Source organism: Podarcis vaucheri (genome assembly GCF_965113315.1).
Source record: "Podarcis vaucheri genome assembly, chromosome: 5".
In the NCBI taxonomy this organism is placed as follows: Eukaryota; Metazoa; Chordata; class Lepidosauria; order Squamata; family Lacertidae; genus Podarcis; species Podarcis vaucheri.
Window position 1 is genome coordinate 84,794,605 of NC_138763.1, and position 27,885 is coordinate 84,822,489.

At 44.4% G+C, this 27,885-nt stretch overlaps 2 long non-coding RNA genes across 2 annotated transcripts; one reads left to right on the forward strand and one right to left on the reverse strand.

Annotated features, from left to right (window-relative positions):
• The first annotated feature begins 495 nt into the window (after nucleotides 1-495).
• On the forward strand, nucleotides 496-13,485 carry LOC309533637. The gene is made up of 4 exons (XR_014220365.1): nucleotides 496-588; nucleotides 10,470-10,632; nucleotides 11,681-11,886; nucleotides 13,319-13,485. It is a non-coding gene; the product is annotated as an uncharacterized lncRNA (long non-coding RNA).
• LOC309533648 lies at nucleotides 10,802-15,788 on the reverse strand. Its single transcript, XR_014220380.1, has 3 exons — nucleotides 15,570-15,788; nucleotides 11,277-11,683; nucleotides 10,802-10,898 (listed from the first exon to the last, which is right to left on the reverse strand). It is a non-coding gene; the product is annotated as an uncharacterized lncRNA (long non-coding RNA).
• Between the last annotated feature and the right edge of the window lie 12,097 nt (nucleotides 15,789-27,885).

Sequence of the window (27,885 nt, forward strand, 5' to 3'; positions counted from 1 at the left end):
CCTCTCCCGCTCGCCCTCCTGCGCCCGCAGCAGACCGAGACCTCCCCGCCCCCGCCCGGCTCGGCCCTACCTGGGCGCCTCCAAGCCCGGCCGGCTCTGCGTCGCGCTCCACGCCGGGCAGCTGCAGCGGGGGCGCGCGGCGGCCCGGCTGAGCGCGCCCCGGAGCCGCCGCGCCGTCGCTCGCGAGTCCCTCCGAGAGCCCTCGGGACTGACTCCGGAGTCGCGAGGCGGCGCGTTGCCCAGGGAAGGGGCGGCTTCCCACAAGTCCTCCGGGAAGCAAACGCCCTCGCCCGCCTCCCTCCAGGCAACATCTCGCGGCACACCAGGCAACATCTCACGGCACACTTGTGTGCCGCGGAACACCGGTTGGGAAACACTGCTATAGAGAGAGGGCTTCAAAGTCTCATTCAACCACTGACTCGCCCTTTGTGACACCCAAAGAATCTTCTGCTTTTATTGCTATGGCGATGGAGGGGCAAATCATTTCTGACTACACTGGGAACCTAAGATCTGTTGCGACAGAACCAAGGAATTAACAGGCCAGGTTCTGACTAAGCACACTGGTTTTCTAATCCACCGTTAATTCCTGTGAGTATTTGTGTACCAAGATCTGTGAGAGTTCATGTGTGTAGAAATAGGCAGCATAGCAGGATTCTTTCGTTATTTGGATACTCCCTCTTAAGTCAATAAGAAAATCTTCCCTGCAGTTTCACCCAAGTACATTTTTGGGGGGTTGGTTGTTAGTGGGAAACACTCATTTTGAAAGAGGAAATATTAAGCAGACTTGATCATTTTGACCATACAGCATTATGGCTGTCAGTCATTTAAAAGTTTTTTATCTGATTATTGATTGTCTAACCAATCAATTCAGTGTAAACAAATGTGCACATTACCATATTTTAATATTAATTCTGGTTTGAGCTATTGAAAGAAATGCAAGGTAACTTATAATTTAACAAAACAGAAGCTACATTTTATTACTTCCCCATTTATTTTCTATTACAATAGCACATGAAGAAAATGGCTTCCAAAAATAATAGTCTTTAAATCATAACCGCACTGATTAAAAATTGCCCTTGATGATTAAAACTACCTCAACCAATTAATCAACTAAAACTTTGGTTGCTTAATCTACCAATTAACTGTACTAATCTTCTCCATTAATTTTATCTACTAAGGTTTACACCTTGTAAATAACACTTTTGATTTTAGAACTGATAGATGAATCAGGTGGTTACTGTGTTTTCCCAAAAAGGATAATGTAAATGTAAGTTGAATGGCAGCCAGTACTTTGAGTTCATTACCCTTTCACATTTTTTTCACAATGTCAGGAACATTCAGTGGGGTCTTGGATTTGGGGGGGACAATGGGCAGAGTTTCAGCTTGATAACCACCACTATCTTGCTCTACTAAAGGAAGGGCAGGGGACTGCAGGGAGACCAGCCACACAATGAAATCAGACGAAAGTGGGCTAAATAACCCCCACCCCTACTCCTCTAATTCAGATTTGCTTACTTAGCGAACAGGGATCTATTCTTGGTGGCTAAAGATGGTCCTGGCTCCCAATTATGGCAGAGCTAGGACTGACACAGTCATAAGCTCCCATCCAATCATCTTGTACAGAACTCATATTCTTTTCAGATAAACATTTTGGCTGTGTACACCTCACCCATTTCCCCAAAGAATCCTAAGAACTGTACTTTGTTAATATTTCTAGTCAGATATAGGTTGTACCGGGACCTGCAGTTTCAGGAATGTAGTGAGCTGAGACAAGTTCAAACAACCGATGCCTAGTTAAGTTCAGTAAATGTTCAGTATGTGCATTTAACTTGTGTGCATTCAGCTTTACATATGTGCCCCTCCCCCAAAAAGGTGTAGTGAAAAGTGGTGAGGTTTTGGAGAAATGACTTTGGCTATTCCACCAACCATTGAACCGAGTGTGTTTTGACTATACAGTGGTACCTCAGGTTAAGTACTTAATTTGTTCCAGAGGTCCGTACTTAACCTGAAACTGTTCTTAACCTGAAACACCACTTTAGCTAATGGGGCCTCCTGCTGCTGCCATGCCGCCGGAGCACGATTTCTGTTCTCATCCTGAAGCAAAGTTCTTAACCTGAAGCACTATTTCTGGGTTAGTGGAGTCTGTAACCTGAAGCGTATGTTACCCGAGGTACCACTGTACACGATTTTTGCTTTCAACGCAATCCCCGGGATGTAACCACCACGTAAGTTGGGGACTTACTGTATACATAAGACCAGCCCAACGACAAGGTGCACTTGTCAGTCATGTGCCAAAGCAATCTAGAGGACAGTGTGTGTTTGAGGTTCCCTGGTGACAACTTATTTTCAATTCCAGCCTCAGCATTTGAAGGTAGCCTGGTTGCACAGCTGCCTTTTCTTGCTGCAGGATGACATAATAGCAGATTTAATGAGAGGACACTTTCTCTCTAATGACCTTCACAGCACTTCACCCCTTCTGTAATGTCAGTGGAACTATGTCAGTCTTCAAATATGACTCAATGCCAATAGTTTGGTAACATTTAGCCAATTGTCAGAAAGGAGGGATTCACAGATATTCCCCACAGTTTTTGACAAGGAGTGTAAGGCACTCACAGAGCATTTAGTTTGCCTATTTTAGCACACTGGTATAAATAATACATATACATATGGAGGTTTTTGAAGAAGCAAAAAACACAACTGCATGAGGTGAATTTAGGCCCTCTCCGAATGCAGAAGGCTAAAATCTAAGCAAAACCCTTCTGTTCTTTCATAGGTAATGGGATGTAACAAGATTTTTTTTGCAGCTGGAACTTGCTGGAACTCAGTTCCGGCACCTATCAGGTGGGCACCATTACCATTCAAAGAGAATGAGGGAGGTGTTCACAGTGAGTGCCGGCATTTATTCTTCTAGAAAAATAGGGCTGGATGCCACAGTTCTGAGGGAAAGGACTAAAGGCATACTCGGAGATGATTCAAGAAGTGAAACAAGTCACAGATCAAAAAGTTAAAGTTGTGAAGTGACCATCTGAAGCAAACACTTGGTTCAAGCTTGAGGATTTTTGAAAGTCCCTTCTATTCTTTAAAAATTTAAACCCATCTTATTTCTTGTTTGCCTTGTCTTTCTGTTTCAGTGATGGGGAACCTGCAGCCCTCCAGATGTTGTTGGACTACAGCTCTCATCATCTCTGACCACAGGCCCTGCTGGCTGGGGCTGATGGGAGTTGGAGCCCAGTATCTGGAGAGCTGTGGATTCCCCAACCCAGAAATTTAACAAATTTAACAAATAATTTTATTGTTATATTTGTTATATTTATTTGTTATGTAACAATAAATTTTCTGCCTTTTAATGGTCTCCTAAAATCTGCTGTTTGAGGTGAATTACCTCACTCTGCCGGATGTTACAGCTGGCTATGTTTTGCATTTTAGCTGTGTTAAGTTTTTTTTTCTGAGTAAAAACTTCTATAGACAGGAATTATAGACATCCATACGGCGCAGAGAGTCTTCTGTGGCATGAAGTGTGGACATAACCCTCCGGGGATGAGGGGAAATATTTTGGAGTTATACGAGAGAGCATTGTCACGTGGATCCAGCTAGGCTCTGAGTCTTATTGGATTAATAATGCTTATGTATTGTGGTAAAATATATAAGCTCAAACTCTGAGCACAAATCAACAAAGAGTGTGACTCAGAAATCAACCAAAATCAAAATCAACAGAATACCTTCCCAAATAGCCATTCCAAAGAAGGCAAAGCTACAACCTCAGGTTATTTTCCCCTTAGATACCAACCTTGGCTGCGTACATATCGTACATTTAAAGGACATTGAAAACAAACACATCCTAAAATAATCATGGGAACTGTTGTTTATCCCTCACAGAGCTACATTTCCCAGCACCCGTAAAAAACTACTGTTTCCAAGATTCTTTGGAGGATGTGCTTTAAAGGCATGATGTGTATGCAGCCTTTTTTTCTGGCACGTACTAAAGACTCCTGCCATCTTTTAATTCTTTATTTATTAAATTTATATCCCACCCCTCCTCCCAAAGAAGCATAGGTTTTTGTGGGTGGGTTCCTACAAGATATTCTATTTATCTGCCGTTATAATAAATTTGCATTCTTGTGGAAGGGACCCCGAGGGTCATCTAGACCTGGCATGTGTGACAGAGACCTGGTTGGAGGAAGCAGATGGGCCTGTCCTTGCCGCTGCTTGCCCACCAGGTTTCTCTTATGCACAGCAACCCAGGTCATGTGGGCGGGGAGGGGGGGTTGCAGTGATTTTTAGGAAGTCACTAGCTTGCACCAGGCGTCCTACTGGGAAGATCCAGTTTTCTGAGTGCATGTTCTGGAAGTTGGGCAATAGGGGTAGTACAGGATTCCTTTTGCTGTACCGACCTCCCTGCTGCACCAAGGATTCCCTATCCGAGCTGCTTCAGGTCATGGCGGATTTTCTCCTGGAGACACCTAGTTTGGTTGTCTTAGGGGATTTTAACATCCATGCCGACACGACCTTACAAGGGGCTGCTCGGGACTTCGTGGAAAGCATGGCCTCCATGGGGCTGTCCCTGAATAAGTTTGGCCCAACTCATAGTCATGGACATGCCTTAGACCTGGTGTTCACCTCTAGTGACGTGGGTGATCTGACACTAAGAAAAAGTGAAACAAAAGAAGTGCCATGGTCAGACCACTTCCTGGTGCAACTGGACTTCTCCGCGACCCTTCCCCTCTGCAGGGAGGTGGGACCAATTCGGATGGTCCACCCCCGCCACTTAATGGATCCAAATGGTTTCCAGAGAGTGGCAGGGGATGCTTTATCCCATGTTGATGGCCTTTCAGCTGATTCCCTGGTGGCCCGCTGGAATGCGGAGTTAACCAGGGCTATCGACTGTCTGGCTCCGAAGCGCCCTCTCCGATTGCATGGAGCCCGGACAGCCCCGTGGTTTTCTTCGGAGCTGAGGGCAATGAAACAATCGCTGAGATGGCTAGAGCGTCGGTGGCAGAAAACTCACTCCGAATCTGACCGGACACAGGTTAGAGCTCAACGTCGAGCCTACCAAGTGGTGATAACGACGGCGAAGAAGACTTTCTTCACCGCCTCTATTGCATCTGCAGAAAATAGTAGCAGGAGACTCTTTCAGGTGGTTCGCAATTTAACGGAACCACCTTTACCACCGGGGCCTTGTAAAGACCCCAAGATCTCCTGCAACGATTTTGCAAAGTTTTTTGCAGATAAAATCACTCATATTTGGAAGGAGCTAGTTACCACCGTGGGAGCAGGGCTGGGGCGGGAGAGTACTAGAGCTCTGTCTGGTCAAGTTGCATGGACTCAATTTCAGTCCGTTACCCCCGAGGATGTGGACAGGCTGCTTGGACGCGTGAAACCAACCACCTGTCTCCTTGATCCTTGCCCATCCTGGCTAATAAAAGCAAGCCAGGAAGGGCTGGGCGATGGGCTCTGCGGGGTGGTGAATGCTTCCCTCTGTGAGGGAACATTCCCAGATCCGCTGAAAGAGGCGGTCATTAAACCGCTTCTTAAAAAACCATCTTTAGACCTGGCCAGTATGGCCAACTATCTCCCAGTCTCAAATCTTCCATTCTTGGGCAAGGTGATTGAGCGCGTGGTTGCTGAACAACTCCAGGCACGCCTGGAGGATGCGGACCATTTGGATCCCTTCCAATCGGGATTCAGGCCTCATCATGGGACTGAAACTGCCTTGGTCGCGCTGGTTGATGATCTCCGGCGAGCTAGGGACAAAGGTGAGAGTTGTTTCCTAGTTCTGCTGGATCTCTCAGCGGCCTTTGATACAATTGACCATAACATTCTTCTGGACCGTCTAGAGGGGCTGGGAGCTGGGGGCACTGTTATACAGTGGTTTCGCTCCTTCCTCCTGGGCCGTGTTCAGAAAGTGGTGGGGGGGGATGAGTGTTCAGACCCCTGGGCCCTCACTTGTGGGGTGCCTCAGGGTTCCGTCCTCTTCCCCATGCTTTTTAACATCTATATGAAGTCGCTGGGAGAGATCATCAGGGGGTTTGGACTGGGTGTCCATCAATATGCAGATGATACCCAGCTCTACCTCTCTTTCAAATCAGAACCAGTGAAGGCGGTGAAGGTCCTGTGTGAGTGCCTGGAGGCGGTTGGAGGATGGATGGCAGCTAATGGATTGAAGTTGAATCCTTACAAGACAGAAGTACTGTTTTTGGCGGACAGGGGGCGGGCTGGTGTGGAGGACTCCCTGGTTCTGAACAGGGTAACGGTGGCCCTGAAGGACCAGGTGCGCAGCCTGGGAGTCATTTTGGACTCACAGCTGTCCATGGAGGTGCAGGTCAATTCTGTATCCAGGGCAGCTGTCTACCAACTCCACCTGGTACGCAGGCTGAGACCCTACCTGCCCGCAGACTGTCTCGCCAGAGTGGTGCATCCTCTAGTTATCTCCCGCTTGGACTACTGCAATGCGCTCTACGTGGGGCTACCTTTGAAGGTGACTCGGAAACTACAACTAATCCAGAATGCGGCAGCTAGACTGGTAACTGGGGGCGGCCGCCGAGACCACATAACACCGGTCTTGAAAGACCTACATTGGCTCCCAGTACGTTTCTGAGCACAATTCAAAGTGCTGGTGTTGACCTTTAGAGCCCTAAACAGCCTCGGCTCAGTATACCTGAAGGAGCGTCTCCACCCCCATCATTCTGCCCGGACGCTGAGGTCCAGCGCCGAGGGCCTTCTGGCGGTTCCCTCATTGCGAGAAGCAAAGCTACAGGGAACCAGGCAGAGGGCCTTCTCGGTAGTGGCGTACGTCCTGTGAAACGCCCTCCCATCAGATGTCAAAGCGATAAATAACTACCTGACATTCAGAAGACATCTTAAGGCAGCCCTGTTCAGGGAAGTTTTTAATCTGTGATATTTTAGTGTATTTTTGGTTTCTATGGAAGCCGCCCAGAGTGGCTGGGGAAACCCAGCCAGATGGGTGGGGTACAAATAATAAATTATTATTATTATTATTATTATTATTATTATTATTATTATTATTATTATCATCCAACCCCCTGCAATGCAGGAATCTCAGCTAGATCATACGGAACAGATGGCCATCCAATTTCTGCTTAAAAACCAGCAGTTGATGCTAGTAAATAAATGCACAACTGCACACATGTACACATACACATATACAGTGGTATCTTGGTTTATGAACTTAATCCGTTCCAGAAGTCTGTTCTTAAACCAAAGTGTTCTTAAACCAAGGCATGCTTTCCCATAGCAGTGGGGGACTCAATTTACACTCAACAGGAAGCCAAACTTGTTCTTATTCCAAGGCAAAGTTCACAAACCAAAACACCTACTTCCAGGTTTACAGCATTCTTCAAACAAGCTGTTCATAAACTAAGCTGCTCTTAAAGCAAGGTACCACTGTATACAGATATTCTAAAGACAACAAAAGTCCCCAGTGCTCTCTCATCCAAAGAAAACTAAAACCTGTGGTACGCTTGGTCTTTTTGCTATTCAGAGAAGTAAAGAGTCAATAACAATATTCACACCAAGACTATTGGGTCATATAGTATTCGTTGCTGGAATTCTAACAACTTGACATTTCTACTTGATACATATGATGATGCTTAAAAAGAAGGTTCCAGAAACAGTGTCAGCAGCCCCAGGCTCTCTCCATCACAGCTTTTCAATGCATGCAGATAGCAACCACCTCTGGGTGAAAAGACGTCCTTTCCACATTTGAAATGAAGTATGAACTGACAAATTTACTGTGTTGCAAAACACAGGCAACCTGTTTCAAGTTTTCTACATTTCATTATTTTTACAGTGCAGTCTGATGCATGTTTACATGGCAGTAAATCTCACTGCATTTAAAGGGGTCTACTAAACACCAACAACATTCCCAGTCAAGTATCCCTAGGACTGCAGCTTTCAATGTCCAATTGAACAAACCACTGCTTTGATTTGGGCAGGCTCCTTTTTCAGAATTCATCCTACTCTAATCTGTGTTCTTCCCTACTTTCCTGTGAGGCCACCTTTCCAGTTTTCCAATTTCCATTTCTTTCTGTACAATGACCTGGCTGCTAGCATTTCTGATTGCTGGTATATAGATGAAAAATGCAGGCTAATGGATATAGTTATTGTGGTGAAAGCATCCCACTTAGCTTGAGCCTGTCGTGGTGTTTCACAATTGATGTTTTATTTGTTGAGTCCTCTGCTGTCTCCCACACAATGGACACCAAGAATGATACTATCTCTCTATATAGTTTGTTTGCCTGATAGTATAGTGATTTTGTCCTGCAGTGCAATCTCTGAAAATCTAACAGACTACGGCCAAGGTAGGAGTTCTTCTGCTCTCACAATTCTGAAAAGCAGGATGTCTATATTTAAATTCCAAGTTAACTCTGTACAATGGACTGCAAAATGTGCAAGAACCCTGAAGTAAGGCCACATCAATGCTTTTTGCATTGTGGAGTGGTTTGGAATCACCTGAGTTTTGTTACAATCCTTTTGTATGCAACATGTGTTACTTTGGTTGCAGCTCAGGGTAAGGAGCAGACACTGGCCTTCATTGCACGCTAAGAAAATGATTTATGGTTAACTGAGAATCCTGTAGAGCTGATTTGTTGCCCCCTTGAAGCATTCCTGAAAAATTAAAGGACTCGTGTTTCACAGTTTCAGAAAATTTCAAATTCACTGAGCCCCAAATCTCCGGCGAGTTTCTGCTCTTCATAGAAAAAGCCACACACAATGGCCTCTTTTCATCTGCCGTCTCTGGAAGACTCTCTTGGAAACTCTTGCTGCTGCTAAGGAAAGCTATATGACTAGCCTCAGCTGAGATCTTTCCCTCTCTTTCTGGTGAAAGTTTATCCCCCTTGACCTGCTGGCTGGCAATTCTAGGAACCTTAAATTGAAGCGCAGAGGAGGTAAGCTGCATAAAGAACAGCCCATAGGCATGGTGGAAGGATCCTTCCTGCTAAGGATCTACCAAAGCGGCCCAGCCAATTCTGATTTTACTCCATAGTCAGCTGTTTTCTTTCGACTTTTCCTGATAGGGAATGAAAACCAAGCTCTGCAGAGCACGCTTGGGCTCCAGGTCTGACTTGGCCTCTGTCTGCTTCCACCGCTGCTTGGCTTCCTCTCCCTTTCCTGCCCAATTTAAAACCGGCTTCGCATTTCACACAGGGTGATGACACTGCTCTGGCTTGCACTATTCCCGATACCTCTCTCATGCTGTGCGCCTCTAAAATCAGGAACAGAAGTCCTCCACAGAGAATTAGGGACAAAATGTCTTCAAATGTTTTCCATAAACAAAAGAAGGAAATGATTAGCTTTAAGGGATTAACCAGTCTTTCTGCAACATGTATGCATTCAGAAGATCTGGAGTTTACTTGTGCCACGGAACCAGGATGAACTCAGAAGCAGACAAGCTCTGAAATCATTTCCTAAGATTCCTGCATTTTCTATTTTGCAGGAGGGCCATTATCCTCCTGTCCTGCTTGCAGGCTTCTGGTTGGCTGCTATGTGAGCAGGAAGCTACATGATCCAACAGGGCCTTTCTTGCTTTTGAAAGTTTATGCAATGGATTTCAGTTGAAGAATTAGAAGAGGAGGTGTCTGCTTGAAAGATTTGGGGAGTTGAGGGCCCGATTCTCGACTGAACCTCCCTAAACCATACAAGCCTCCATTCTTGATTTCTGCTCCCTTTCCCACATGCTGTTTCTGATTTTCTTTATGGAATAGTAAATGATTCAGCAACTGGGGTAGGGCTGAAATGGAAGCATACAGGGGAACCAACTTGAATAAAATATTGTAGGTGCCCAGGTCAGCCCTGCCCCACATAATCAATCACATGATGCAGTGAACACACACTATTAGAATGGGAATGCCCATCAACTTTGTGGGGGGCCGGCTCACTCAAATATTTTATTGTGGGGGCTGAAGCCCCCTCGCCCCAAGTAGCTGACTCCTATGGAAGGCTATGTCCTATTCCCTGCACAAGTTTGTCCAACTGGCCCTGGAGTCATTGTATGGAAGTGGAATGAGCAACAGTATCACAATCCTACAAGTGATGACCAGTCAGATCATTTCACGCCCTTAGAAATGTTTTCTGTAGCCTTTGTAGCAAATATTTTCTTTTCTCATGGTTTACTATTCTGCTCAATGCATGTGCCATTTGAGTGCTCATGAAACAATTTAGCAAGCACATGAAAGCAAGGAACCTTCTCTTGCATAACCACCACCAAGATAAGTTAGAGAGGCATCATGAAACAATCTGATGCATTTCTGAATTTTCCAACAGCTTTTGCCCAAGGTGACTGTTAAACTGGGGACACAGGAACAATTTAGTCTTTTCAAATATTGTTCTGAACTATTCCAGAAGGTTAGTATAGGGACATCTAGGGATGTGCCCTTCTTCTTGCCTCTTCAGCTACAAATTCTAAGAGGCCCTTGAAAGTTGTTCTTCCTCTCTTGCTCTCTCTCTTCCAGACAACCAGCAGCTAGCTGTTCTGAATATTGTTTGTTGTCTTGTTGTATCACTTCTGAGTGGCTCCAGCAAATCTTACAAGTTCTTCCAAGATCTGAGGCTCCTTCAGATGACCTGTTTATTGAGCATTCATCCTGATTTGCTTGCACAGAGCTTATACGGAGGGTAAACTATGTCTCATCTTCACTGAGAATTCATTCAGATTTGTTTGCGGAGATGTTCTATGGTGATGAGCATTCATCCTGCATTAATTCTGATTTGCTTGCATGGCATTTATATGTCTCCCCATTAAACATTCATTCATTCCACATTTTTCAGAACATTTTGCCAGCACTTTTGCAATCATAAAAAGTTTATTTAAAAAATAAGTAAAAAGTAGATTTGTTGCCCAAGGGAGACAGAGCACTTTCATCCACTTTAATTGTGCAAATCTAAATTCCCAGGAGGGGGACGCGGGTGGCGCTGTGGGTTAAAGCCTCAGCGCCTAGGGCTTGCCGATCGAAAGGTCGGCAGTTCGAATCCCCGCGGCGGGGTGCGCTCCCGCTGCTCGGTCCCAGTGCCTGCCAACCTAGCAGTTCGAAAGCACCCCCGGGTGCAAGTAGATAAATAGGTACCGCTTACCAGCGGGAAGGTAAACGGCGTTCCGTGTGCTGCGCTGGCTCGCCAGATGCAGCTTTGTCACGCTGGCCACGTGACCCGGAAGTGTCTCCGGACAGCGCTGGCCCCCGGCCAATAGATGTGAGATGGGCGCACAAACCCCAGAGTCTGTCAAGACTGGCCCGTTCGGGCAGGGGTACCTTTACCTTTACCTAAATTCCCAGGATAGTGCTCGAATATTTCCTGCAAAATTCTGACTGTCTGGTAGTGACCCTAGACAGCTTGTGCATGTGGGGAAATAAGATAATATAAACAACTTTCATCACAGTTCAGCCTCCATATTTCCATCATGGTGAAGGGGTTTGCAACTAAGGATCTGCCCAGAGAGAAAGATAAGCTATCCAATGCTTGGGTCCTAGTGTTGATGGTGAATCTGTTTCTTCTTGCTAAATCAGACCTTTTGTTCAAATCCCGCTTCTGGAAAAAGGTTCTCCATGTCTTCCGAGTTCCAACATCTGGTGCAGGCAGTACCAGGCACTTACGTCATCAAGATAAATAATTGTGAAGAGCCCTCAGAAGGAAGTTGCAGCATTCATGCTATGCTGGTTGTTGACAGGTTCTGTGACAAATTGGGAGAAAGATAAGTAGAATGATTTATGATGAACAGGTGATGACTGCTTAAGAAATGAACGGACCATTTCTATGGCATGGACCACTTTTCTGCATGAGAGGCACAGGTAACTGAAGAGGTGAGTTATGTAGCACTAAATCAGACTCAGTTGTGCAACAGATTCAGTACTGTGATTGCAGTGGGTCTTCTAGGTCAGTGTTTCCCAACCTTTTTTGGGCAAAGGCACACTTGTTTCATGAAAAAAATCTCGAGGCACACCACCATTACAGCCCCGTGACGTCAGCACGCAGCGTCACGCCGGGAGGGACATGAATTGCTAGCAAATTACATAATCACCTCCTTGAGGGCTGGCTCATCTTCTCCGAAGGCAGAACCCCATTAATTAACAGCACAGACTCACACCATAGCCAAGACGAGGGGGGAAAACCTCAGTCATGCACAGTCATGCACATGTGGGGGCTAAATGAGGACGAAGACCGGGCAGAGAGCAGGGTTCAAATCACCCCACCTGGCCAGGACAATCCCTGGGTGCTCCCTTGGGCCACTCGCCTGACCCACCTCGCAGGGCTGTTGTTGCGAGGATAACACGGGGAGAACCACGCGTGCCCCCGGGAGCTCCTTGGAGGAGAAAGTGGGCGATGAATGCAATGCACGAAATATATGAGAGGCGACCAGGTTTTGCAGGTGAGGGGCCCCCGCCAGCCTCCGCTTCCAACACCCGGTGCAACGACGCCAAAGTTCCCCCCCGGGCTCGGCTCGGGGAGCAGCGCTGCTCCCCCCGGCTCTCCTTCGCCCTCCCGGCTCTCTCTGCCGCCCACTGGGGACCCCCCTCACCTGCCAAGTCCGGAGCGCCGGTGGAAGTTGCATGCATGCATGCAGGGCGCCGCGTTGCCATTGCATTGCACTGCACTCCATGCAACGCCTGCACGCATGCATTGCCTTGCACGGCCGCCAAGGGGTCTCCCCGCGGTCCGATGCGTCCCCTCCGGCGCGGATGCAGCATTGCAAAAAAAAAAAAACCCCGACGCAGCCCTACCTGGGGGGCAGCCTCCGCCTCCGCCGCTCCGCCTCCGCGGGGATCCCCGGGCTCCATCCTGCCGCCCGATCTCCACGGGGGCGCAGGCAGGCTGCGCGGGGTCTGCGCGGAAGAGCCCCTGCCCGCCCGGCCGCCGCCGCTGCGCTCATTCCATGGCCGGGAGAAGAGCGCTTCAAACAAAACGCCCGGCCCGCCAGGCCACGCTGGGAAACGTAGTCCGTGCACCCCGTGCGGGCGCGGAGCCCAAGGACGAGGGGACTACGGATCCCGGCAGCCCCCGCGCCGGGGACGGAGGGGGAGAGGCCGGGTGCAGGGATGGAGGGACGGGTGGGCGAGCGAGTGAGTGTGTGGCAGCTGCCAAGCCTTGGCCGAGAGCCAGGAAGGGCCTCCCCGGAGGAGGAGGAGGAGGAGGGAGGCGCAGAGCGGGAGGGAGGGAACCCCAGGGGTCATCTAGTGACAGCGCCCCAATCAAAAATTTGACTTAAAAAAAATCTTTCAAATTTTTTAATTTTTCCCGCGGCACACCAGGCAACATCTCGCGGCACACTAGTGTGCCGCGGAACAGTGGTTGGGAAACACTGTTCTAGGTGCCTGTGGTCTCTGAGTCTCTTCACATTCAAAATCCACATTCCATCAGTAAGATATATAACATTCCTTCCTTAAGAAGACCCCAAGCTTGTAGAGTATGATGTGTGATATATTATTAGAAAAGCTGCTAGTGATGGCTTATTATCTGTTTCTTTAAGAAATAGTATACCCTGCCTGAGCAATTACAAATTCCCTAAGCTGCTTACATTTGTTTTAATGACCACAATTTCTAACTAGAAAAAATCCTGCTAATACTAAACATCAGAAAACAAAATAACAGCAAGTAACGCTGAAACGGTAAAATCAGAGGCAAAGTCTCAAACCGGTGCTCAAGAAATTAAAATGTATTATGATGGAGGATATGCCCGGGGGAGGGCAGACTGCACTGTTTCCTTCTAATGACATAAACTGTGGAAGTTCATGTATATAGCATGTCTGTTCAAAGGTTGTGTCCTTCAAACCCATGCGTTCAATCAATGCAAGAGACAAATCCAAATTGCTCCTGTTTTTTTAATACTGTTATGAGTTTGTGGGGTACCTGGACTCCCCTTCTAATTCCTGGACCCTGCTTCTCATGTGTGGCTCTATGCCTGAGGGCAAATGGAAGGAGTCCCTCTCTCAACTCAGAATTAGTTACAAAGTTACAAAGACAAAAGTCTTTGAAGGAGTTTTAGAGTTGGAATGAGGGCAGTTGTTTTTAGGATTGCTATTGAGGATGCTGGAAGGACAGATCGGGAAGCTGAGGCTCCAATACTTTGGCCACCTCATGAGAAGAGAAGACTCCCTGGAAAAGACCCTGATGTTGGGAAAGATGGAGGGCACAAGGAGAAGGGGACGACAGAGAATGAGATGGTTGGATGGTGTTCTTGAAGCTACCAGCATGAGTTTGATCAAACTGCGGGAGGCAGTGGAGGACAGAGGTGCCTGGCGTGCTCTGGTCCATGGGGTCACGAAGAGTCGGACACGACTAAACGACTAAACAAACAAAAAAACAAAAATTGAGGATGCTGTAAGCAAGAGTGGAAAAATGGCAGTCCGTTAAACGCAGCAAGTTGAGCAAGGAGACAGAGGGCCATGGCTGATTTCCCCAAGACTGAGGCCATGGGAAAAGCAAGAACCTCCTCGAGTGTAATGCTGTGAGCCCCTCCATCATTGGCTCAAGTTGGATATATGTGCATATAAACCATATATCATAAAGACACCACAGTCTCCTCTGTGCCTTATTTCCAAAGGAAACACAAACCCTGGGTAAGGGCCTTGGTTACTTTGGAACCTCACACCACCTGGAGCAATATTTTCAAAGAACAGCCATTGTATTCCACTCCCAATAATCCTTGGCACCTGAGGTTAGCCACATGGCAATGAGGACCTCCTCTGTCATGGCATCCCAACTCTGGAACATTTTCCTAGTGCCTAGTTTCGTCAAGTGTAGGGGCCTGGTAAAGACATTTTTCAAAAGAAACAATCCCCAGGCTTTTGATGGCTACTTTATATCGGCAGCATCTGAGCTTTTAAAAATTGTATTAACTTTTTGGTGTTTGCCACACTTTGGGCTTCTTTGGGAGGAAGGAGGGATAGCCCAGACTCCTATTCATCTCAGAGTCGTTGCTTCAAGCCCCACTTTGGGTAAAATATTCCTGCATCGCAGGGGGTTGGATGAGATGACCCTTATGGTCCCTTCCAATTCTACAGTTCTTTGAGTCTGTAAAAGTCAATAAGTAACAAAGACATAAATGTCCACATCTGAGCCGGTGTCTGGTACGGTACCTTGCAAGAGTATTAAGTTGAACATGGACACATTCCTATACACCAGGGAGTAAGTCCTGTGGTAATCACCCAATGAGCAGACATACGCAGGATCACACTGTAAGTCGGTTGAGGCTTGTGCTAATAAATCTGTGTAGTTTGTGTAAAATTCATCAAGGAACCCATTCACCTTTAACAGCACATTTTGAGCCCGATTTCTCTTCTTCCATTTCTGTCACCCACGCTTCACATCCAGTCAGCTCCACTCCATATGTATGGTTTAATAAATAAATATTTATACATGCTAAATAGGCTAGAGAGAGAGAGAGATGATAGGGTTTTGTTTCCCCCAGAGGAAGGGTGTTCTGAAAGTGGGACTGTTGTTTTCCCTGTTCCCCTGGTTGCTCCTCCATGCTGCCAGCTGTTCAACTAACAGTGGCTGCAATTCTGTGCACACTTATCTGAGAATAAAACTCACTGAATGCTGTAGACAGACTTACTTACAAGCTGACAGGCATAGGATTGCGTTGAAGAGTGAGGCATTCATAGCTGGCAGGCTGGCTGCTGAGGCCTCTTTCCAAATGGTGGAAAGGGAAAAGGCTAGGCTTTGAGCTAACAGGAAGTGGAATCTGGTCCCGCCCCTTCCCAGAGCCTGGGAAATGATATCAGAAGGCTTTTTACAAGTCCATGTTGACGACTGCAGATGGGGGAAAAACTTTTTGCAGCAGGCTAGATAGACTTTGCAACTTTTAGCATGCTGTAATTATGGCTCAGGGACATGGGTGGCACTGTGGGTTAAACCACAGAGCCAAGGATTTGCCAATCAGAAGGTTGGCGGTTCGAATCCCTGCGATGGGGTGAGCTCCCGTTGCTCGGTCCCTGCTCCTGCCAACCTAGCAGTTCGAAAGCACATCAAAGTGCAAGTAGATAAATAGGTACCGCTCCGGCGGGAAGGTAAACAGCGTTTCCGTGCGCTGCTCTGGTTCACCAGAAGTGGCTTAGTCCTGCTGGCCACATGACCCGGAAGCTGTATGCCAGATGCCTCGGCCAATAAAGTGAGATGAGCGCTGCAACCCCAGAGTCGGTTACGACTGGACCTAATGGTCAGGGGTCCCTTTACCTTTAATTATGACTCAGTTGGTAGAGCATGAGATTCTTAATCTCAGGGTTGTGGATTCAAGCCCCACATTGGCTGAAAGATTCCTGCGTTGCAGGGGGTTATGTCCAAGGAAGGTCCTAGAACAGATAATTAAACAGTCAGCCTGTGAGCATTTAGAAAAGGATGCCGTGATTACTAAGAGCCAGCATGGGTTTCTCAAAAATAAGTCATGCCAGACCAATCTGATTTCCTTTTTTAAAAAATAGATATTTATTGAAGATTTCCCATTTTAGTAGATTAAAAAGCCAAAAAGAAAAAAAAAATTTAAAAACATTTACAGTTTACAATCCTTATTTTCCAATAACATATTTCCCTGACTTCCCCACACCTCCCCTTCTTATATTCCAATTCAAATTGTTAATTCAACAAGTTCTTATCCCCAATTTTTTAACCCTTTAATGTTTAATTCATTATAAAAAACCTATTTTACCTTATAAACATCAAAATTCTTAAATCCTTTTTCTAAAGTCGACCCAAATTCCCTTCCACAAATTCCCCATTTTTCATACATATAACAAAACAGAATAAAGATAAAAAGACGAATTATAATTATACACCCTTTGGATCCCCAAACCCCACCCCATCCCCTTTCCCGGTTTCAATCCCCAACGAATGTCCATCAGTCTTAATCTACTATCAGCCTGGGGATCTCACGTCCGAGGCTCTTAATTGTCTCTCAGTTCCTCTCTGCCGGTTTTTTTGATAGTCCTTAATATTAAACACCAGATCTCAGAGATGCTCTAGCCCGATGAGGACAATGTTTCTTCCAGCCAGACCTCCATGCTTAAAAGTGGAGCCCAAATCTTGTTTCTTACTCCTTTCAAATGCAAATGTCCCCAAAGCTCCAACTTTCACCTTAATCAAATTTGTAATCCTTGGGTCTTCAGATCTCCACAGAGAGAGATCTCTCCATTCTTCAATCACCGATTCAGACCAGATTTTCATCATCAAGTTCTTATTTTCCTTTATAACCATCATGTCAGGCCTCTGGCTCTCCTTTGCCATCTGCAACATTATATCTCCTCCTTCCTTTTCCTCAGAAAAGAACATGTGTCTCTTTCTCCACACTCTCAAAGTTCTCAAATTTCTCCTCTTGTCCAGCTGCTTGGGCTTCCTGGATCAAATCCTTATCAAATTCAATGAACTTATTTACTGTTAAGTCCAGAGTTGCAACGTTGGTAGCCAAAACATCAATTTGGCCTTGTAACTTTCCCAAGAGAAAGAAAACTCTGTCCAATTTAGCTTGAGTTTTGCCTCCTTCAACCATTGTTGTAATGTCCCAAAACCTCCTCTAGAGGGATTTTGGTTACTTAGTATTCATTCCAGTTCAAATCCAACAGTCAAGTTAGTTTGTGTCAGTTCTTCCTTATTTTCAACAAAGTATAGCCCAATTGTAACAAATATAACCAGCAGAGACAATGAAAAACAAAGTTTGCTTTTTCCGTCTTGACAGCTAATTTGACAGCTGTCAAACTCTTCAATATCTCTCCAACAGGCACTCTCACGGATCACTCCCGGGTCCGGGGGGGGGGCGGCACCTCAGCTCCAAAAATTAGCTCTTATCCTCCAGTAAGATTGCTTAAATTGCCAAATCGTGCAATTAATATCTTTTACCGAATAAAAGGGAAAAATCCTCTCGACTTTAGTTAGCTAGTCCTTGCTTTATATTATTTACAAGACGGGGAGATGGAGTTCCTGTTTGCATCTTCCCTGATCGTGCCTGATTCAAAAAAATTTTTTTCTTTAAAAATCCAGTTTCCGTACTACTCACGGGTTGCTACTTTGAAGTCCAATTGTTCACAAGAAGAAGTCAGTGCTCTCCGACCATGGCATGCGGCTTCACTCCACAGGAGAAGCAGTAGACTCTCAGCACCGCGCCACTCACCCCGTCCCCCGTTCCGAAGCCTTTAAAAAGGCTCCTTCACGGGTCGGGGGGCGCAAATGGTGCCCGACGAGTCACCAGGTTCACAGGCTTCCCTGCCTGTGATTTTTAAGGGTCCCCGCGTCGCCGCAGCGGCAAGACCCGAATCCTACGGAGCCGATTCCCTCTGGAGCTCGGAGGGAATCCGCCATTAGCCGTTGGCGCTAACCCGGAAGTCCCAATCTGATTTCTTTTTTTTTGATAGAATTGCAAAGTTGGTGGATCAGGGAAATGCTGTGGACATAGTGTATCATGATTTCAGTAAGGCTTTTGACAAATTTCCCCATTATATTCTCGCGAGGAAGCTGGTAAAATGTGTGTTGAAAGAGGTAAGCGTTCGGCGAAAGAAGAATGGCAGACAAAATAAATGGACTACACAGAATTAGATAAAATGACAGGAAGGATTCAAAACCTGCGGGACCAGAGATTCACCGAAGACTGGAATAAATATACAAACTATTTGAAGAGCAACTGTAATCAACAAATTATGCTAGTAGGACTACAAGAAGTTTTGTAAGGAGAAATGTATGAAGCATTGCAAAGTAGAGAAAGAATAGAGATATTAGTTGTGAGATTTAAATGTAATAGTAGAAGTAAGAAATGTATATTAAGTGAATAGATTGGAAAATTTTCAGATGTGATTGATGGAAGTCAAAAAAATGGTATAAGATATGAAAGTATGTTTAATTATTGTTGAAAATGGTATGTTGAAAAACTAATAAAAAATATAAGAAAAAGAAAGAAAGAAAGAAAGAAAGAAAGAAAGAAAGAAAGAAAGAAAGAGGTAAGCGTTAGGTAGATTTGTAGCTGGTTAACTGACTGAATCCATTAATGGTTCCTAGTCACCCTGGAAAAAAGTGAGAAGTGGGGTGGCCATCTGTCAAGGATGCTTTAGCTGAGATTCCTGTATTGCAGGGGGTTGGACTAGATGACCCTTGGGGTCCCTTCCAACTCTATGATTCTATGATTCTAGATGACCCTCTAGTCCTTTCCAGGCCTACAATTCTATGATTCTATGCTAATGTGATTGTTCGTTCTCTCTCTCTCTCTCTCTCTCTCTCTCTCACACACACACACACACACACACGATTTTAGTTTGCATTTTTTTTGCTGTCTTTATATTGGACTATTCTGCCCCTTGTAAACAGGTTTTCATGTTATTTCAGAGACCCGCAAAAAAAAATTTGACCAGAGGTGAATGAAATGGAACAAAGGAAATATGGAGAAGAGGCCCTTTAACAGTTTAAACAGAGGAAACTTGTTTCCTTGCTTTCAGAATTTTCATCCTTTTTCTCCCTTCATATGATTCACTTACATGGCCTTGGTCTTTATTTAGTTTGAGGCCACAGACATTAATCATCCAAACTGAATCTTCCTCACCATCAGCCATTACTTCAATATCATCTGTAAAGATCAACTGAACAGCCATTATCATTTGGTACTTGTAAAATCTACTACAGTTATGAAATAATAAGGGAATAAATGCTTGCCTTTGGGTGGAATCCAACTTTTATCTAAAGCGATCTGCTACACAAGAGGGAATCTGCAATTTTGTCAAAGTCCTTCAAGTGGATTAGGTCTACCAGTATTTTCTGATAAGGTTACTGTCAGGGACTCTGGGGCTTGAAGTGTCTAAGGCTGTGAGTTACTATGAAAAGTCTGTACTAAGAACCCACTTTGAATACAGAAAAGACTAGGGGTGTACAATAGTGCCCCTCCTCGAAGTGATTGGCAGGAAGTATGACCCCTCTGGATTGGACTATAATATAAACACTAGGAGTCTAATGTTCTGCCTTTGGCCGCACACACACCATACATTTAAAGCACATGATTTACCCCAAAGAATCCTGGGAACTGTAGTTCACCCAGAAAGAGCTACAAATCCTAGTACCCTTAAAAATTATGGTTCCCGGGATTCTTTGGGGGAAACCGTATGCTTTAAATGTATCTATGCAGCCCTAGTCTGAACAAGAGAACAGTGCCTTCTGCTTGCTGCACATTAAATTCTAGCAACTAGCTCAAGTCACCTCATGGACCCTGAGTTGCAGACCCCCCCCCCCATGGCTAACAGGCCATACATAGCCAGTCATCTATTATGATTGATGCTATTATTTTTATTAATATTATGTTATTAGTAAATGTAATAGCTGTAGTAATGATATATAGTACATTATGTAGAGTAACTTCAGCAAATCATAGGTCACTGCTCGAAGGAGCTTACAATCTAAATTCAAATGGCTGGAAAGGACAATAGGATGGGGCAACTTGGTGTCCTTTTAGACAAGGCTTTTAATGTGCATTTGGGGCAATTTATGCTCTTGAGGATATTGAGATGGTCATACACGCTTCCGCTTTTAGATTTGTGCCCTCAAATCTTTCTCGATGGACACACGGCATCTCTTGCAATCTCTGTGTGGTCTGTAGTTCCCCCTCAACCACAGCCAAATGTTCCATTTTTAAAAAATCTCACTTTTGTTGCGCAACAGTGCTAGGGTGTCACAGCAATGTGATGAATTTTGGTATTGTTGCCACCCCCACATTTGTCCAGTAGATGACGTTTCAGTGGAAATGAATGGAGGCTTAGCACAGCAATCACTTATTTGTGCTTTTTTAAAAAAAGCGGGGAGAGGAGAGGTAGCACTAGGGCTCTTTGCCGCATTGCTGCTATCAGAGCTGTCCTGCTCTCTTTGCTGCTGGATCAGCTGGCGTTTACAGAGCTGGCTTGCAGGTAGAAAAGAGGAGGAGTGAGGGATGTCATTGGAGTAAGGTGGCAAGCTAATAGTGAAGGCCATGTTGCATTCCCCTCCTCCCATCTTTGTTCCTTCCTTTGCAGTCCTTGGGGCTGTGACTGCACCTTTGCCTGTCTGTGGGGTACATGGAGAGAGGAGGAAGGAGACTAGCAATAATGAGGAGTGGCAGCAAGAGTGGAAGGATTTTTAATCTTTGTTGGAAGCCGCCCAGAGTGACTGGAGAAACCCAGCGAGATGGGCGGGCTACAAATAATAAATTATTATTATTGCATTATTATTTTTTAAAACAATTGTGACAGTTTTCAAAGTGGAGTGTGCGGTCCAATTCCTGTCTGCATTTCCTGCCCCATCCCTAAAGTGAGGATCCCTCCGCAGCCTCCACTTAGTTTATTCCACCTGGAATAACAGCTGTTTTCCTTGATAGAAGGGGGAAGTAAGGAGACACTTATGGGCAGTTCAGGAAGGCAAAATGCATAGGTGCTACGGCTGATGTTTAACATCTGTTAAGCCTCCGTGATGTGCTAAGCACCATTAGGTAACTAAATTTTGCCCATGAAATTAGGGGTTCAGCTGCAGACTGTAGAAACCCCCCAATTACAGAATCAATGATAGAATAACACTCCAGGTTCGTGGCTGGGCCAGCTATCTTCATGAATACATTCATGGCATTTCTGGTTGGGATTAGAGCAAGCTGGTAGTAGGAGGACAGTGGCTTTAATGTAACCACCACAGAGCACACCAAAGATGTTCTTCTGACTTTTCACCCTGGCTAAGCTGTACACTATGATTCAATTAGATCTCTTACATTGTTCACTGACTTTTGGTAAATTACACCTTTGATTTCTGGTCCAATGAAAAGGTGCTAATTACCTTTTTAAGTGCTCGTTTAATGTTCTGCAGTGACATAAAGCATTAGTGCAGCAGACTTGCGTGTAGGAACCTTCCAGAGTGTTCTCCCCCACTGCTTTGTTTAATCAGCCTTTTCCCATTTCTGCTTTCCTTTTCTCCACCCCTTCAAGGCCCCTACGCGGCTAGCTCTTCTGCAGATGAATAAATCTACTATATTGTTTGCTGAAATTGGCTGTCTTTTAGCGTAATGAAAACAGAAACAGATCAGGGTAGCCTGGAAGATTCTCTCCCATTGTCACATTCGGTATTTTACTTCCTGCATTCCCAATTGCCAGTATTTCTGCATCCACCAACTCCACAAAAACAGAGTTTTCTTCAGCAAATCTTGCTGAAGTCACAACTTGCTGAGTCTGGATAACATCCACTAGATGATAATATAGGTTGCATTGTGTTTCCCCTGCTATATTACTCACAGGCATGTCAATAGAATTTGGAAGGCTGCATTTTTCAAAGCTACTAGATAAATAGGCACTCCTAAACTTATTTCCTTTTAAATATCCCGTCTCAACCAACAGGATTTGCTGCCAAGGAAATATGCTTAGAATGGTGCTGGGGCACTTCTGTGTAGATTACTTTGTAAAGTGTCTGATTAAAACTGGTCCAGATTTTCTAGCAGGATCTGCAAGTATGGCACAGTGATGTTATGTGCCTTAGCAGATAAATCCTTGTTGCAGGAAATACTTATCCTGCGGTCTCATCCGCAAACATATATTTTATTAGCTGGCAGATCTTCCTGCAAAGAATCCTGGGCCTTGTAGTTTGGGAAGGAAATGGGAATTCTGTTAGTAATCTCTAGCTCCCTGTCACACAAATTTGCTTCTAACCTCAGCATTACGTATGAAGAATGACCATTGTACTAGCTTATGTCTGCAGTATCAGCATGCCTAGAGGTACTTTGTGTTGGCACTCTGATTTGTTGGAGAAGCTTACATCTGGAATTACATGTCAGGAAAGCACTGTTTAATGTCTGGATAAGATACAAAGATCTGTTAGAAAACAAAACCCCGAGATGGCTGTCACCAATGGAAGCAAAGGCTCAGAAAAAACTCAATACGGAGGCCAAATGGCCGAAGTATTGGGAAATTCTGGAGCAAGAGGGAGATAGACTAAAACTGCAGAGTTTTGAAAAATTAAAAAATAGAGTGCGAGATTGGCTCCATTATTATCAAATAATGGAGGCATATAACTTAGACAAAAAAATAGGCTTTCAGGTGGAAAAATCAAAATTGGAAACAGAATTGTTAGATTCTAAAGTCAAGAACTTGTCAAGAATGTATAACTTGCTGTTGAAATGGAATACTCAAGATGAAACGGTGAAATCCGCTATGATTAAATGGACACAAGATGTTGGACATAATATTATGATGGCTGACTGGGAACAGTTATGGACCACTGGTATGAAGTTTACGGCATGTAATGTCTTAAAAGAGAATTTAATGAAAATGATTTATAGGTGGTACATAACACCAGTCAAGCTTGCAAAAATTTACCATTTGCCCGATAATAAATGTTGGAAATGTAATGAAACTGAAGGTACATTCTTTCACCTTTGGTGGACATGCCCAAAGATCAAGGCATTCTGGGAGATGATCTATAATGAAATGAAAAAAGGTATTTAAATATACCTTTCTGAAGAAACCAGAGGCCTTTCTCCTGGGCATGGTCGGCCAATTAGTGCCAAAGAAGGATAGAACTTTTTTCATGTATGCCACAACAGCAGCAAGAATATTTATTGCAAAGCATTGGAAGATACAAGATCTACCCACCAGGGAAGAATGGCAGATGAAGCTGATGGACTACATGGAACTGGCGGAAATGACTGGCAGAATCCGAGACCAGGGAGAAGAGTCGGTGGAAGAAGATTGGAAAAAATTTAAAGTATATTTACAAAAATATAGCAAAATTAATGAATGTTAGAAGGATGCTGGAATGAAGTTACATGGTTTTAGCAAAAATGTTATAATGAATTAAGTAAAAATGGATTGTTAATGGGCCAAAGTGTAAAATATAAGGTCAGATTGGGTTGAGGTAAATTATAGAACAAAAATTGAGTAAGATGGAAAGGATTTGCTGAAATAGCTAAATTGAATTAGAATACAAAAAAGGGAGGTGTGAGGAGGTCGATGAAACAAGTAAATGAAAGACAAGGATATGGAAATACTGGATGTGTTTTTAAATGTTTTTGTTTTTTGTTTTTTATTATTGTTGTGCTGTATTCTTTTTTATTCTGCTTTTTATTTTTTTATGTATTGTAACTTTTTATTGTCCTTTCCCCCCCTCTTTTTTTGTAATTGTTAAGCTTTTAATAAATATCATTAAAAAAAAAACATCTGGAATTACACTGGGGCTACATGTAACATTGACCTCATCAGAGTGTTTAAAGCCATGCCACCTTTTTTGTAGGTGCAATTGTTCAGGAGTGTCTAACCCCTGAGCAAGGAAAGGATACTCACTAAGGCTGTGTACACATTTCTGGCTTAAAACACAGCTAGGTGGTTCTTTTATGCAATTTGGATCAAAGCACTATTGGGGGGGGGGGGAAATGCATCAATATGCAGTATTTCACAAGAAACAACAGGACAGATATTGATTGTGGCTAATGGCACGTGTATGCCACTTCCGAAACAAGCAATGGGAGTGCACTGGATGAGGAGCAAATGGGTGTGCATGCAAAGCCTAACTTCCATTCTGCCTCCAACACATCCTGAATTCTGTCCTGTTTCCCCCTTGAGCTGGTGGAGCCCCAGCGGTATTGCTAGGTTGCTGTATCTCACCTCCACTCACTACAGGTGTACATTGAGGACAGAATCACTGTGTTACTAACTGACAGCATTTGATAAATGACATGCAATTGTGTTTTGGCAGCTGACAGTTTACGAGATTTCAAAGTTGACACTTGCCAAAATCAAAGCCTTCAAGAGGTTCCAGTGGAAAGCTTTTGAATTTCAGGCTGACAGGCAAAATGTCACATGCAAAGCCTGGCTACATTCCAAATTTTGCCATTCACATTTTAAGTAAATTTTCATTATTTTGGAATACTCATTTCAGATTCAGTATCGTGCACTAATGGCATTTTCTCCTTTTTGGCAAATGTCTGATGGCCAGTTTCCCAAAAGCAGGGATCTGACATAAGATGAGGTGGGAGAACAGAAGCCAGAATCTTGTTGGAATCATGGTGGTACATAAAGCAGCCTGTAGAAACTCCAGGGCTCCCTTCACCCAACAGACATTCCCAGCACATGACATGGATGTAGTTTAAACACTGGTTTTTTATGCTTTGAAGTACAATAGCCACTTTTATTCAGTTCTATGGCATTTAGGACCTGTCTGTTTAAGAGATCATCTTCCTCCATACAAATCTCACAGGTCTTCCACAGGTCTGCCTTCCAACAGGGCAAAATTTCTGATAGATGCAACACCCCCCCCAAAAAAAAATTAAAATTGGAGCTGTACTTCACTCTTCCTGCACCTAAGCCAGCATTCCCAAATCTGGTGCCCTCCATATGTTTTGGACTAAAACTTCCATCAGCCCCAGTAAACACATGCTGGCGAACTGGAGAACAGCCGGTTGGCAAAGGCTGCCCTAAAGTGTTCTTTTAATATGCAAGAGCAAGAATTAACTGCCTGTGGAGGGAGTTGCTCTGGCGCTCCTCTATGAGAATTACCGGTAGTTTCTGGTTCCATATCCTGGTTTTTAAGTGTGAAGAGCCTTGGGAATAATAGTACCTTTCCCTTTAAAATCTTCTACTTTTAACTTAATGACTTCCCCTCTTGTCACATACAAAGCATTCCAGGGTGGAGTTTCCCTCACTAGCCTGATCCATCAACAGAAGAGGATAATCTTTTCCATTCACACCTCTTAATTCTACTTACCTGGGCTGCTGGAAGTAACTAATTGTTCAGTTCTTCTATGTAGGTGATGAAACTCATGTGACTCGAGTGTAATGAAAGATCCCCTTGGTGATACTGGTCACTTTTGCCTGGTTGATTCTCAACCCTGTCTCTTCACTCTCAGGGCATAAACATGGGGCACAGTAAGGAGGCAGTTCAGGAGTCAGTAGTAGGCCCAGTACCATATTTTTATTCATCCGGGGAATTATGGGGTGGACAGGCAGGGGGGCAAGTGGTATAACAATGAAATAAATAGCATTTTGACTAGCACTGTTAAAGCTGAGCATATGCTCCATTTAGTAACTTGGGAAGGGACCATTCTTCTGCCAACAGTTCTGTGAAGAAAGGCATCTATAAATCTTTGACCGGACAAGAGTTCAGTAGAGCTTGTGTATCTACACATATGCATGCTGATGTTCTTTCCATTAGATTTCCTTTTAAAATTTACTTCAGCTTATTTTATTATTGCTTCTAAAGAAGATTACATTTGTCCTAGTTTGAACTTGGAATATTATTTTAGTTTAATTTTTAACTGAACCACATCCCTCTGTTTTTTTGTTTTTTTTTTTAAGAACTGTCAGATTGTTACACAAGAACTGGAATGGCTCCCTTCAAACTTCCTTTGCTTTCATGCCTCCCTTTCCTTCCCATAAATTTCCACTGTGACTTGACACAAGGTTTATTCTGCTGGTGAAGCGGGGGGAATTCCACTGAACTGCGGTGGAATCTTTGAAATATTTTGGTATCTGGGGCATTTTTTTCTGGATAAAAATTGGAAGCACACACTACACTACCCCATACTAAAAAAAATAAAATAAAGTACACACATATTGTCTTGATTAGCTCTCAAAACTATAGGCAGGATACATCCTTCTTGCAACTGTCCAGATAGCACGGCCTGCTGGTGTTTCACTGTCCTTTTGTCCTGCCACAGCTCAGGGATATTAATTTGCTTTCTGAGCAATGGTGATGCTTCAGGGACACTTCTGTGCCTGTCAGCTGAAGTATTGGCTGCATCAAGGAATCCTGTGTGTCCTTACTGTATTTCTCAGGATGATGTCAATGCTCATGTGCTGGCAGAGAAAGAGTAATCAATATGGTATTGGGCTTCCTTGCATCAGCAGTTAAGAGTAGTTGTGCACCCAGCATAGTGGCTTCCAATGCAATCCTATACGTATCCACACAGAAAGAAATCCCCACTGAGTTCCATGGGACTTACTCCTAGGTAGGTGTGTATAACATTGTGGCCTTCATTTTTCAAGGCAGCCTAGTTCCCCTCTCTTGGTACACTAGTACGTCCTAGCACATAGTTTGGGAATCACTTCTTTAAAACACGAGGGGGAAGAAAGAGGGAACCATGAATTATATAATTGTAAAGTTGGAAGGGACCCAAAGGGCGATCTCATTCAGCCCCCTACAATGAAGAATATTTTAAATTATGATGTAGCTAAGTTAGTTGAATGTTAGTCCCATTGAAATCAATAGAACTTAGTCATTTCTGTGAGAACTAATTTCAACTAACTTAGCCTGGATCTGTCCTAAAGTATTGGGTCATTTCATTTCTCTCTTTCTTTCCCGCTTCCTTTCTTTACTATCCCTCTTCTTGACTCCAGGTGAGTGGGAGGAAAAGCTGTTTGGAGTTTGTTTGTGTGTGAGAGAGAGATACAGTGTAAAACAGGGAAGCATCTTAAGGAAGTGTTAGGGCATGATTGGGGAACTTGCTGCCCTCCAGATACTGATGGACTACCAACTCCCATAATCCTTGACCATTGGCCATGCTTGGTCAATGAGGACAGATCATCAGATCATCAGTCAAGTACAGATATAAAGTTAGTGACTTATCTTAAGAGTACTGATTTATGCAGAATGACCTGCTTTTTAATTCTGTACTGGCTAGTTTCACGAGTTAGAGAGAAGACACCAGGAAGGTGACAAAGGGCCAGGGGGAAGTGCCATAGCTCAGTGACTTAGCATCTGCCTTATATTTAGAAAGTCCCAGATTCAGTTCCTGGTGTCTCCAGGTATGGTGAGGAAAAGCGCTTGTCTGAAATTCTAGACAACAGCTGCCACCTAGAGTAAACAATATTGAGTTAGATGGAATGATGGTCTGACTCAATGTATGACAGTTTCTTATGCCCCTGTGTCAAGCCTGTTAAGAAGGGATCTTGAATGGCTCGGATAGACCTGGAG